At 55.9% G+C, this 11,573-nt stretch overlaps 1 protein-coding gene across 5 annotated transcripts in view; it reads left to right on the top strand.

Moving 5' to 3' along the window:
* The first annotated feature begins 7,599 nt into the window (after nucleotides 1–7,599).
* Nucleotides 7,600–11,573, top strand: part of AHDC1 (AT-hook DNA binding motif containing 1) — a 64,699-nt gene continuing 60,725 nt past the window's right edge. For 4 of the 5 annotated variants that reach the window (XM_057547685.1, XM_057547665.1, XM_057547667.1 and 1 more), the window contains exons 1-2: nucleotides 7,691–8,057; nucleotides 8,289–8,386. The gene's annotated coding sequence lies outside the window, so the exon portion shown is untranslated. Of the gene's footprint in view, nucleotides 7,619–7,690; nucleotides 8,058–8,288; nucleotides 8,387–11,573 lie in introns of those variants that run through there. The other variant, XM_057547679.1, reaches the window with a different exon arrangement.

Raw genomic sequence — 11,573 nt, 5'->3', positions numbered from 1 at the left:
CTGGCATGCAGTGGACAGGGAGGGGGGGTGCTTAACAGCCTGCCCTGTACCCTGCAATGAAGATTTGTCCCGCCCCCTGGCTCCCCCATTGAGAGACTCCAGCAGCTGATGTGCCTCTGGGTGGAAACAAGACGAACAGGGAATAAGGATTCCCACCTCTCCCATCAGGAAGTTGTTGACCCCTGACTTACTAAGGGAATGGCCAGGGGAAAGAGTCTGGGGGCTGGCAATCACTGCTACGCTTGGCAGACAATGACTAAGCATTGACTCTGTGAAGGGCCCTTTGCTAGGCAGGACCCTGGGAACACAGAAATGAACAAGACCTGTCCCTGTCCTAGAAGAGTTCACAGTCAGGCTGGGGAGAAATAATAGTAATAATAACTCATTTATTAAGTGTCAGCTGAATGCCAGATGGGTTTACATCCATCTTTTCGTTTAACCCATTCCTGAATCTGGGTCTATGATTAGCCCCCCCCCATTTACAGATGAGGAAACTGAGGCCCAGGGGTTACATGATGTACCAAGGTCACACAGATATACGTAACAGAGCTGGGATTTGAACCCAGGTCTCACACCAAGGCCCATGATCCTTCTACCAGACCTTGCTGCCTCTGGGCCTTGGGAAAAGATCCTATCTGCCCCAGGTGGATGTCTGGGTGATCCTTCTCTCTCGAAATATTGGTAGAAGGAGTCCCTGGAAACCCCCGAAGCTGAGTGACTTAAAGGAAAGTGGATGAGGTGGCCAATGCAGATGGAGCATTCCCTGTGCTCAGCCCTGTGCTGGGGATGGCTGAACAGGAGCGATAAGATGGGTAGAAGCCAAGTGGCTGCTTAGAGAAGTGGTCACAGGAGTGGGAGCCTTAGCTCTGTACATTCCAACTCTCAGGGGCCAAGGCTTCCAGAAGGCCATGGTCTCTTGCCAACCAAACTCACAAGAGCCTGATGTATAAACCAGAAGCCTAGTGTTTCCACCTGCCATGGAGTAAACAGATAAGAGAGCACAGTTCTGGAGCTGTAGTGTAGTATTGTGAATCTTGCCTCTACCACTTGCTAGCTGTGCCATTTAGTGCAAGCTATTAATCTCTCCAAGCCTCAATTTCTTCATCTTTGAAATGGAAATAAATGCACAATACATGTTAGCTGTCTTTGTCACTACCACTTACAAATCATTTATTCTATGCCAGACATCCTACTAAGTGCATGCAGCCTACTAAGTGCACAGAGCCCTATAAGGTGAGGGCTACTATATCTTGATTTTACTAATAGGGAAACTGAAGCACAGTGAAGTAAATAGATTATAGGACATAATGGCAGAGCAGGGGCTTGAACCCGGTCCTCTGACTCCAAAATCAGTGCTCTCAGTCTCTAGAGTCTTTTCCTGGGACCAGACTATTCCTGTCTGCCCAAAGGGGCTCTGCCTGGCACCTGGATGTCCATTTAGTTTAAATGGAGGCCCAGCAGGGCAGTGAGCCACCTGGAGTCCACCAGGCCCCCATGACTCCTCAGCAGAAACCAGAGCCACCTGAGCCTGGAATCCCTATGTCTACTGGTTCCCTGTCCCTCCCTCTGGTGCAGCCGAATGAATTCTCCCTTGCACCCCCTTTTCTGTGCATCCTTCTGTTCCCTTCAGATAGAGCACAATGCAATTGATTAGGCCTCTGTTTTCTCAATTTCAATCACATCCTCGCCCTGCCTCCCTGAGATTACAGGCAGGTCACCTTGATTGCGGTTTCCACCGTTCACAAAACTCTTCAGTCATTTACAAAACCATCTCTCGCCTCATTCACTCCCCCACCTGGCTCTTCTCCTCTGTGGTGCATGATTTTACTGGCTTAAGACTCAGAGGGCAATTTTATTTCCAAGTTCATGGTGGGGGAGGAGGACACCTAATTGACTAATGCTGGGTGTTTCACATGCCTCGTCTAATTTGAGCCTCGCCATGAGGCAGTGCAGAAGTATGATTATTCCCGTTTTACAAAAGTGGAAACAAAGACTCTGAAAGACTACAACGCTTGCTCAAGGTCATCCAGCTGGATGATAGAGTCAGGATTTGAATGCAGGTTTGTGTGACTTCAAAGTCTTATGCATCCCTCTGTGTCACATTGCCTTATTTGATGGAGCAGCATGGGAAAGTATAATACTAAACCAGAGTCAGGGCCAGGGAGGATAGGGGGTGGGGGTAGCCCCATATGTGCTGAGGATTGTTTTCGTAAGAGAGCCAAGTCATTTATTAATTTCACACACATCTACTGATGTCTCCTGTAGGCTGGTCCTGTCCAGGAGACAGAACAGTAAACAATTACAACAATTAGGGGCAAGGTCAGTCTGGAGGCCAAGGGAGACTTCTTGGAGGAGGTGAAAGAAAAGTCTGCTTGATGAAGCAACCAGAGGGTAAGATCATCTCCCACTGAGGGAATGGCATGTGCAAAGGTCCAGAGGTATGGGAGAGCAAGGCCAAGTCAGGCAAGAGCAAATAATTATGTATGGGAGGGTTGAGGGAAAAGATGAGGCATATAAGAAGATGGCTGGAAGGTCAGAGGCAAGAGGTAGGAGGGTCAGAAAACCAAGGGTTATGGTCCCTGAGTTGTGGAGAAAAGTCAGAGAGAAAAAATCTCGGTGCCCCAGGACCTATTGAGATGAGTCTATTCTGGATCCCACTGCTCCAGTTCTGAGCTGGGTGGACCCACTATCCACTACAGGAGTTCTCTCCCAGGTACAGTATCAAAGCCTCCCTCCCACCCGGCCATCCACATCCATTACACCACACACACACACACACACACACACACACCCTGGATGGTCTTGCAGTGGAACACACACACACACACACACACACACACACACACACACACACACACACACACAGAGCCTGGATGGTCTTGCAGTGGTGTCCATACTCCCTCTAGTGGTCATTCTGGGCACTACATCCAAAACTGCAGGAAACTTTCCTCCGAGACAGGAGGACCAGGTCCCTTCAGAGCCTCCCCATCCATCAGAATGGAAGAGACAGTAATTCAGTACAGTTCCTGCTCTCAGAAATCTCACAATTTAATGATGGTGAGGGTGAAGTGGACAGGCACAGGCAGAAGATGTAGGAGAACAGGGGAGGGTCCTAACTCAATTGGGCAGGGGGAAGTCTTCTCAGTGGAGGTGTTGCTTCACCACCGGAGACCTGAAAAAGGAGTGAAAGTTTGCTAGCAAGAAAGAAGCAAGCAAGAGAGGGGTATTCCAGACTTGACAGAATTAAGTAGCTCAGAGGCAGGAAATGGGACCGTGCAGAGAGTTACAATTAAGTAGGTGTGACTGGAGTGAAAAATTTGAGGGGAATCAGTGGCTAAAGATGAAGATGACGAGGTAGGCAGGGGGTCTTGTCTGCCATTGCCCTCGGGCTAGGATTCCAAACCTTGGGCCACGGAAGCCAGTGAAGGGTTTTGAGCAGGGTAATAACAGAGTCAGATTCATTTTCCAGAAGGAGCCCAGTGGTGACCAACACGGAGGAAGGATGGGAGGGTAAGAGGTGGGAGAGGAACACCCTTCTTGGACACAAAGAACCACACCAGGTCACACAGAGCTTTGGGCAGGCCTGTGAACCAGACATATCAACACACGTGATGACACCTACAGACATGTCAGTGGGACCCCAGGCTGAGCACCCAGACAAACAAACACATACTGACATACACTCAGACATATGGTCCTCGAGCCAAAAGGAAACCAAGGACACACATTTACCCCCAGACACAGGCTGACAGTGAGAACCATGCACACCCTGATGGACACAGGAATTCACACACGCACACACAGACACACACACACACGCAGTGTGGCTGTCAAGGGCTCTACCCTGCCCCCCTCTCTCTCCCCCTGGGTCCCTCACCACCTCGGGCAGGAACAAAGCTGACCTTTGCCCTCTGGCCTCTGGCCTCTCCTCCCACACCCCCTGCCCAGAGGGAGGAGCCGTTTGAAGTCTGGGCTGCAGCTGGGGTTTCCTGTTGCCTGGAGGAATGTGGGAGGACTTTCAGGGAGGGGCGAGTGCAGGGAGGCTAGCCCACGAGGAGGGATAATGGGGACCTGGGGGCCTTGGTTCCCACTGTACCACAATGAAGGAGGGCTTCCTGCTTCCATGGTCTCTTGGGCCCCAGCTCTGAGCCGTTCCCATCCAGAGGAGGGGAAAACCAAGGCCATAATGGCTCCAGTCCAACGGGCCTCTTGTTCCTGGATCTGTAGCTCAGTGGCTCAGGACAGGCCCTCAACCTCTTTTGGCCCAGTTTCTCCTTCTGTGGACTGGGATGAATCCCTCTCCAGCAATCCAGATCTTTGCTGAGGTAGCTCCAAGAGTGGGACCAACCCCAGAACTTCTGTAGTCAGGGAAGGCAAGGCTCCCTTCACTCTGCCCTTTCCAGGAGCTCCAGGGGCCTGGTTCCAGGCTGCTGTGACCTCTCAGTTACTGTCATTGTTATTGTCATGACTTAATAATCCCTCAGCATGCCCGTGCCAGTTTTCAAAGTGCTTTCACATCCATGTGTTCAGTAAATCTTCTCAACAGCTTTGCCTGTAACACAGAGAAAGGATTACTCCTCAATTTTACACATGTGGAAATTGAGACTCAGAGAGTTTAAGGACACACAAGTAAAAGCAGAATCAGAACCAGGTCTGGGGAATTCCCCGGCGGTCCAGGGGTTAGGACTCCACGGTTCCACTGCAGGGGGCCCAGGTTCGATCCCTGGACGGGGAACTAAGATCCTGCATGCCGCTTGACACAGCTAAAAAAAAAGAACCAGGTCTGTCTGGCCCCTATTCCACATGGCCTCCAAACCCTTAGGCCCCAAAACTTTACCTCTGGACTCTCACCTCTATTTCCTAGGGTCTAGCTATACCACCTTCTGCTTACATTGAATCAAAAATGGTTGGAGTGAGCGGAACCCAGAAAGGGACGATGCAGGTTCTTCCAGAACCTGGGTCCCCTCCTTCAAGTCCGCTTTCTCTGGGAGCTTATAGCTACCCTGCCCAGCCTGAGGTGACCCCAGATGCTGTTTTTGAGGACTGGGTAGCCCCCTTTTAGACTAGGCTGGTGAAGCAGAGATGGCAATTAGACACTAGGTGGCAGCAGCCACCTACAGGAAGACTCGGCTTGAGTTTGGGGAGCCCACCCCCCCTCACCCAACACAATTTTAAGAGGTTCCAAGAGAAAGACCAGCCCCCAAATGACTGGGAAACCCTGTAATGCTTGGTTTCCAGCTATGCCCAACACCTTGGGGACTAAGAGCACCCACCCTGTCTGGGGAGGGGGCCGCTGAAGCAGCCTGGAGTGGAAGGGGAATGCATGGACAACCCCACCTAACTTCTATTCCCCTCTCACTCGTGGAGCCGTGGGCCCTACTAACCTTGCACCTTATGACCTAACCTCTCCCCTCCCATGCCTTTCCCAAATGCCTTTTCATCCCAATCTACCTGGGGCTCCCTATTTCCCAGAAGCTATCCTGTATGCCCACCCAATTCCCTCCCCAAATTTGATTCAGCTTAGGTGGGATCTTCATGCCCTTGGGCAGAGCCTAATAGTTAAGGATGTTGTGAGGGGGTAAAAGAAAGGGGAACCTGGGCCTCTCCTACGCTCCCCAGTGATAAGTCTCGCTGGTGGGGACCAGCTGGTGCAAGATGCCAAAGTCCCATCTATTTGTGATAACTTTAGACTCAGGCTTTGGAGGTGCAAAGGGCCCCTAATGACTTTAACCACTGCTTTCATTAATATCTGACCTTATAATTGTTCCCATTCAATGAATAAATCTTTGAACCCAGGGCTTGCCTGCAAGGAGAAGCTGCTCCCAAACGGGGGCCTCTGCAGCTGGCCATGCCAGCCCCATGATGCCAGATCAATAGGTGTACTATTTAGACCCTAAACCTCTCCCATGGCTGCTGTGCTCCCAGTCCCCGCAAAGGGCCAACAGAGAGTGCCCCCTAGATCCCCTCTTTTGCCCTCTGGGGGTTCCAGACTGTCTAGAGGAGGGGCTTGGGAAGGGTGGAGGTGTAGGGAAGGTGGTGACAGGGAGCTGCAGTTGGCAAAATGACACCACCTGCCTTTGTCACATGCTGGCCATCACGTCGCAACACCCCGCAGGGCCAAAGGAAGAGTCAGAAACAGGTGGGACAAGGACAAAGGCACCGCTGAAGAAACTTCAGACATGGGGCAAGACAGAAAAAAGCCAGCAGACACTGGACAAAGGAATGTCAGACACACAGATGAAGTGGGACCAGCGCAGGACCAGTCAGGGCCGGTGCTGGTAGACACCGAGGACTGGACAGCCACCATGCATTATTCATCTCCGTATCCCCTGTGAGCCCTGCACACCTCAGTTAACACTTGTCGAATTGAAGTGCCAAGGGAGGACACACAGACACTGGGAGAGAAGGTCAGACGGAGACCTGGGGAGTCAAAGCTCCCTGCCACAGCCCAGAGGTTAAGCAGTGGGCTTTGGAATGAAACGGATCCTGGTCTGGCTGGGCTCTACCACTTCTTCAGTGGGTGTCATGGGCCTCAGTGCCCTCATCTCTAAAATGGAAATGATAACAGTACCATTTCACCAGGTCTTTGCAGGACTCAAGAGCCCTGCGGTGTTCAGTAAATGGCAGCAGCAGCAGTTTTCCTTTCTGGGCTGTCCAGATATCTTCCCTTGGTAACCAGGCCCTGGCAGTGCACATTTCCATCTGTGGGGATAGGCCAGGCAGGGGGCCAGAGCGAGGGGCTGGATAACAGATGTGACCTGAAGAGGAGGTAGGTGAAAGTGCTGAGTCCAGCCCCCTGGGCACAGCAGGGGCTCTGAACTGTTGAATCTGAATGTTGCTTCCTGACACAAGGAAAAAGCTCAGTCGAATTCAGGAAGGCAAGCGGTGTGTGTGTGTGTGTGTGTGTGTGTGTGTGTGTGTGAGAGAGAGAGAGAGAGAGAGAGAGAGAGACAGAAAGAGAGAGACAGAGAGAGAGATCTGTGGATTATCCAGGAATTTGTGCCCTCGCCGCCCTTGGACTTCTAGAAAAACTAAGCTTTGGTGGGGGTCGCTAAACCCAGAGCTCAGAACTTGAGACGGGGTCACTGAGTGAGGAGGAGGTGCTGGTGGGCTTTGAGGTTTCTAGAGCAGCCCTCTCGCCATAAACCCTTGCGCTTTACTCAGTAGGAAACCTTTTCATAAAGGGAGAACGCCCCCAAATTCAGGGAGCCGGTCCTCTCCTCTTTCCTCTTCCTCTCTTATTTAATTGGGATGCCCCAGAAAGTAGCAGGCCCTTTAGCTAATCCCTCGATTCCCTGTTCTACTCTCATTCCCTTCGCAGACCCCGCCCCTTCCCTCCCGCCCGTAACCTCTGCTCAAGCCAGAGCCCCCGCGGGGGACTAGGAACATGGGAAACGTTCCCAATCCTTGGGGAGAACCAGCACCCCTTGGTAAAAGACGACTCGCCCCGGCCGCAAGGGCCCGGGCGCTGGGGTCCCTGCAGGGTCCCGGCCGCGCCGTCGGAGCTGCTGGCGCCGCCCCGCCCGCCCCGCGCGCCGAGCGGCCGAGGCGGGGACTACAAGTCCCGGCGTGCCGCGCGCGCGCTCCCCCCTGGGGTTCCGGATGGTGAGCGGCGAAGGTAAGGCGAGCTCGCAGAGGCAGCGGCGGCGGCGGCGGAGACGGAGAGAGGCAGGCAGGCAGGCAGGGCGAGGGCGAGAGACGGAGGGAGGGAGCGAGCGAGGCAGACCAGACAGACAGACAGGCGGGCGGGCGGGCAAAGCGAGCCACCCGCCAGGCTGCGCTCAGCCCCGCTCGCAGCGGAGAGAGCAGAAGGCAGGAGGAGGGAGGGGAGGAGGGGGAGGGAGGGAGAGAGGGAATCTAGCTACCACCACCCAAAGCCAGCGTCTGCTTTCTGTCCTCATTTCCTTTTCCCACCCAGCTCTGAAAGCAGAGAAAGGCAGAGGGAGCGAGAGATAGAGACAGTCAGAGAGACAGACAGACAGCCAGAGAGAGCAGGAGGGAGGAGGGCGGAGGAGGAGGAGCAGGAGGAGGACTACGCGGGGCGCGTTCCCTCCCAGGTTTGCAATTGGGGGGGGTGGGGGTGGGGGTGTCCAGGGCTGTGAGAGTGTGTGCGCGGTGGGGGGAGCGAGGTGGGCACAGAGAGCGAAGGAGTGATCGAGGTGGGGGGCGCCGCGAGAGCGGGGGGCCGTGTCCAGCGGAGTTAGCGGCGGAGAATGTGAGCCGAGGCGCGAGCCATGCTGTCAGCAACGGCGGGCGGCTCAGGGCTCCACCACGACTGCTCTCCCCAGCTGCCGAGCGCCCGCGTCGCTGCCGCGGCCGGAAGACAGACGCCCCCCAAAGCCCCTCGCCTGGCTCGGACCAACGGAGCCGGCAGCCCAGCACTCCGGTGAGTGGCGCCTCCTCCCCAGCCCTAGACCCCCGCTGGGGACCGGCCGGCCGGGCTCTTTTGTGCAGCGCACCGGGGGGGCTCCGCGCCCCCTCCGCGCGCCCGGGTCCGGTCCGCCGGACCCCGTGGCTGCGGTGCCCGCGGTGCGATCGGTCTTTGTTTCCACCGGGGCCCGCGGCTCGGCTGGGCTCGGCTCGAAGCCTGGCAGGCAGCGCCGGGAAGGGGGAGGGGGAGGTGGACGAGAAGGGGGGGCGGGGAGGGGGGGTTCTCGGGTTTCCTGGCCGCCCCGCGGCTCCCCCGGCTCGGGGGCGAGGTGCGCGCCCAGCGCTGCCGCGCGCCCCCTCCTCCTTCCCCCTCCCTCCGTCTTTGGATTTTAAACTGCAATTTGCTCTCCAGCTTGCTGAGAATGTGGGGGGGGTGGGTGAAGGGGGGGACCGTGGGAGCGGAGAACAAGGCTGGATTTTAGGAACGGCCCTGGGAAAGGGGGAGACTGCGGAGGGAGGAGCCCCTCCCCTTCAACCCCCAAATCCCAAGGTTCTGCTGGTGCTCTGGGAGTTGAGGGGCGGGGACCTAATGACCCGGAGGGGGTGTGGGGAGGAGGAGGGATTTGGGGGCGGCCAGGGCCGTAGGGGTTGGGCCGCGTGCCCGGTTACCTGGTGAACAAAGTCGGCTCACTTTTGCATAAATAAATAAATAATCGCCTATCAATGCGTTTCCTCTGAGGCTCAGATTGAATCGGCCCCCTCTTCCCCAGGGGGTGGGGTGCTGAGTGACAGCTGTCAGCCCCCTGGGCCGGTAGCTGGGGGTGAATTGCAGAATCTCTCTGCTTTCTGGCTAAGGGCGCATTCCCCTGCTGGGTCCTGGTCCCCAGGCAGAGCCAGAGGGGCAGGGGGCTGGCTCTGAGTCTAGGAAATAACCTTGTTTCCTGTTCTACAGGAAAAGGGACAGCAACCCAGAGTTTGGGGGCTGGGGATGAAGACTGATGGGAGCTGGAGGGGTTCCCCAGCAGCCTGACCCCCCAGCCTCCTGCCAGGCGAAGGGGCCAGCTGAGGGAGGAAGGATGTGGGCCTTGCTGGCCGGAGGCGGGAGCTGGGGCCGTCCCTGAGGCGGGCAGCGGGCACTGAGAGGGAGGAGGGAGAGAGAGAGAAGCGGGGGCGGGAATTCTCTACCGCAGACCCTGGGGGCCAGGGCCAGATGTGGAGGGGTGGGGAGTCCCCCCTCCCTCCTAGCTTGGGGGCCCTGGGGCTGGGCTGGGAGGGGCTGAGCCTGGTGCCCTCCGTTCTGCACCAGTGCCTGACTGGCAGGGCCAGCTGAATTTGGGCCCAGGCGTCACCCTGGGAGGTAGGGCCAGGCTGCACCAGCCTGGCCCCTGAGCACAAGGAGGGACCCTTGGGGGGCCTGTGCCTGTCTGGCTGGGCAGGCGTTTCCCGCCGGACCAGTTGGTGTCAGGCGGGACTTGGCCCCAGCTCCCTGGGCAGAGCTCAGGGTGTGAGGACAAGCTTTGCCTCCGGGTCAGGGTGGCCACATTTTGTCCGCTGCTGCCGCCGGCGGGGCGGGGGCATGCGCCCGGGCCTGGGCAGAGTCCTGCCAGGAGCATTTGGGGTGTTTCTATTGTTGGCTTGTTCCTGTTCCGTGTGGCCCGGTGTGTGTAGCTGTGTGAGCTGGGGCTGTAGGTGACAGATTACCAGTTGGTCCGTCCCCCACCCACACACAGCCCCCACCCCTGCCGCCTGGAGGGGCAGGCTGGGTTGTGGTGGTGAGCTGCGGGGGGGACCCCCCAGGTGGCATGTGCCTGCAGCTTGCCATCTCCCTCCTTTGAGCAGATGTATATTTATTTTTATAGTAATGGAAAATCAAACTGGATAGTAAGTTGAATTCATTTTTTTCTTCTGCTGTGTCAATAGTTGGAATAACCCCCAGAGACTAGTGAACTTCTTGCCCCAGAGCTCCCACCCTCCAGAGGTTGCAAAGATCAGTGAGGGCATGAGCTTTGGGGGACCAGTTCAAACCAGTGACTCGTTGTCCCTCTTGGTCTGGCATTGGGGCAGGTGCCCAGGTGGGCGGGCATTGCCCCCTCCCCAGGCATTCCCCCCACACCCCACCCCACCCCGGGTGTAGTCTGTCCTCTCAGCCACCTCCTTGGTCAGTGCCTGAGCTGTGCCCAAGCCCTCAGGGACCTTCTCCTGGTGGGCTCTCTCCCCCTGCCTGGGCTCCCGGCCCACGTGCTGATATTTATTTTCTGTAGTAAAATCCATTTTTAATGCCGTTACTTTTGAAATAATATAGAGAGAAACAAATGTGATGTGTTTAAGTTGCCCTCTGTGAGTTTTTAATGTGATCTATGGCTGAGGTAGTGATGGAAGGAGCTGTTCGGCTTGGAGGAATTTGGTGTCATAAAGAAAAAGAGCTTGCTGTTTATTATGGTTGCTGGGCTGGGGGGTCTGGAACAGGGTCGTGGGGGCAGGGAGCCCCAGCACCCCCAGGTGCTGTGGATGGACAGCGTTGCTTCTCAGTTTGGAGGTGTGTGGGTTCCAGGATTATTTTGCATTGCTCCCCAGCCCTTGATGGGGCCTTTGGTGAGGGGGCGTGGGAGCTGGGGGGCTTTGTCCCCTCCCATTCCACCTGGTTAGATTTGGGCCGGGAGGCTTATGGAACCCCCTGCTGAGCTAAGTGGAGGTGTACTGTAGGGAGGATGGATTTGGATTCTAAAGGAGATTAAGAGAAGGGATCTTTACCTGCTTGGTGTGGCTGTGCTGGAGGCTTGGGGGGCAAACTGTCCCTGGCAGAAGACCTTTTTTTTTAGAGGGGGCTGATCTGGACCGGCAGAGCCCCAGAGGGACATTACTTATTCTCAATCAGCCTGAGAGCGCTGGCTCGAGCCACTACCTCCTCTTGCCTCTGTTCCCCATTGGACAGGGGCTTCCTCCAGGCAAACCTGATCCCCCTCACTTCCCCTCTTCTCTGCTCTGCCCCACCCCAAGTCAACTTCTTTTTTTTTTTTTTTTTTTGGTTTGTGGAATACAGAGCTCTGTGCCTCAGGCCAGCCACCCAAGACCACAGGGTGCCATGCCTTCATACCAGATGCCCAGGCACTTCTGGCGTGATTAGTGAGGTCAAGCAGACTCACCATTATGGGATGGAGCCCAGCTCTGCCTCTAGGTCCCCTGGGTCTCTTGGGACAGAGACG

Source organism: Balaenoptera acutorostrata, chromosome 1, assembly GCF_949987535.1.
Source record: "Balaenoptera acutorostrata chromosome 1, mBalAcu1.1, whole genome shotgun sequence".
Lineage (NCBI taxonomy): Eukaryota > Metazoa > Chordata > Mammalia > Artiodactyla > Balaenopteridae > Balaenoptera > Balaenoptera acutorostrata.
This window is presented reverse-complemented; position numbering and strand designations above follow the sequence as displayed.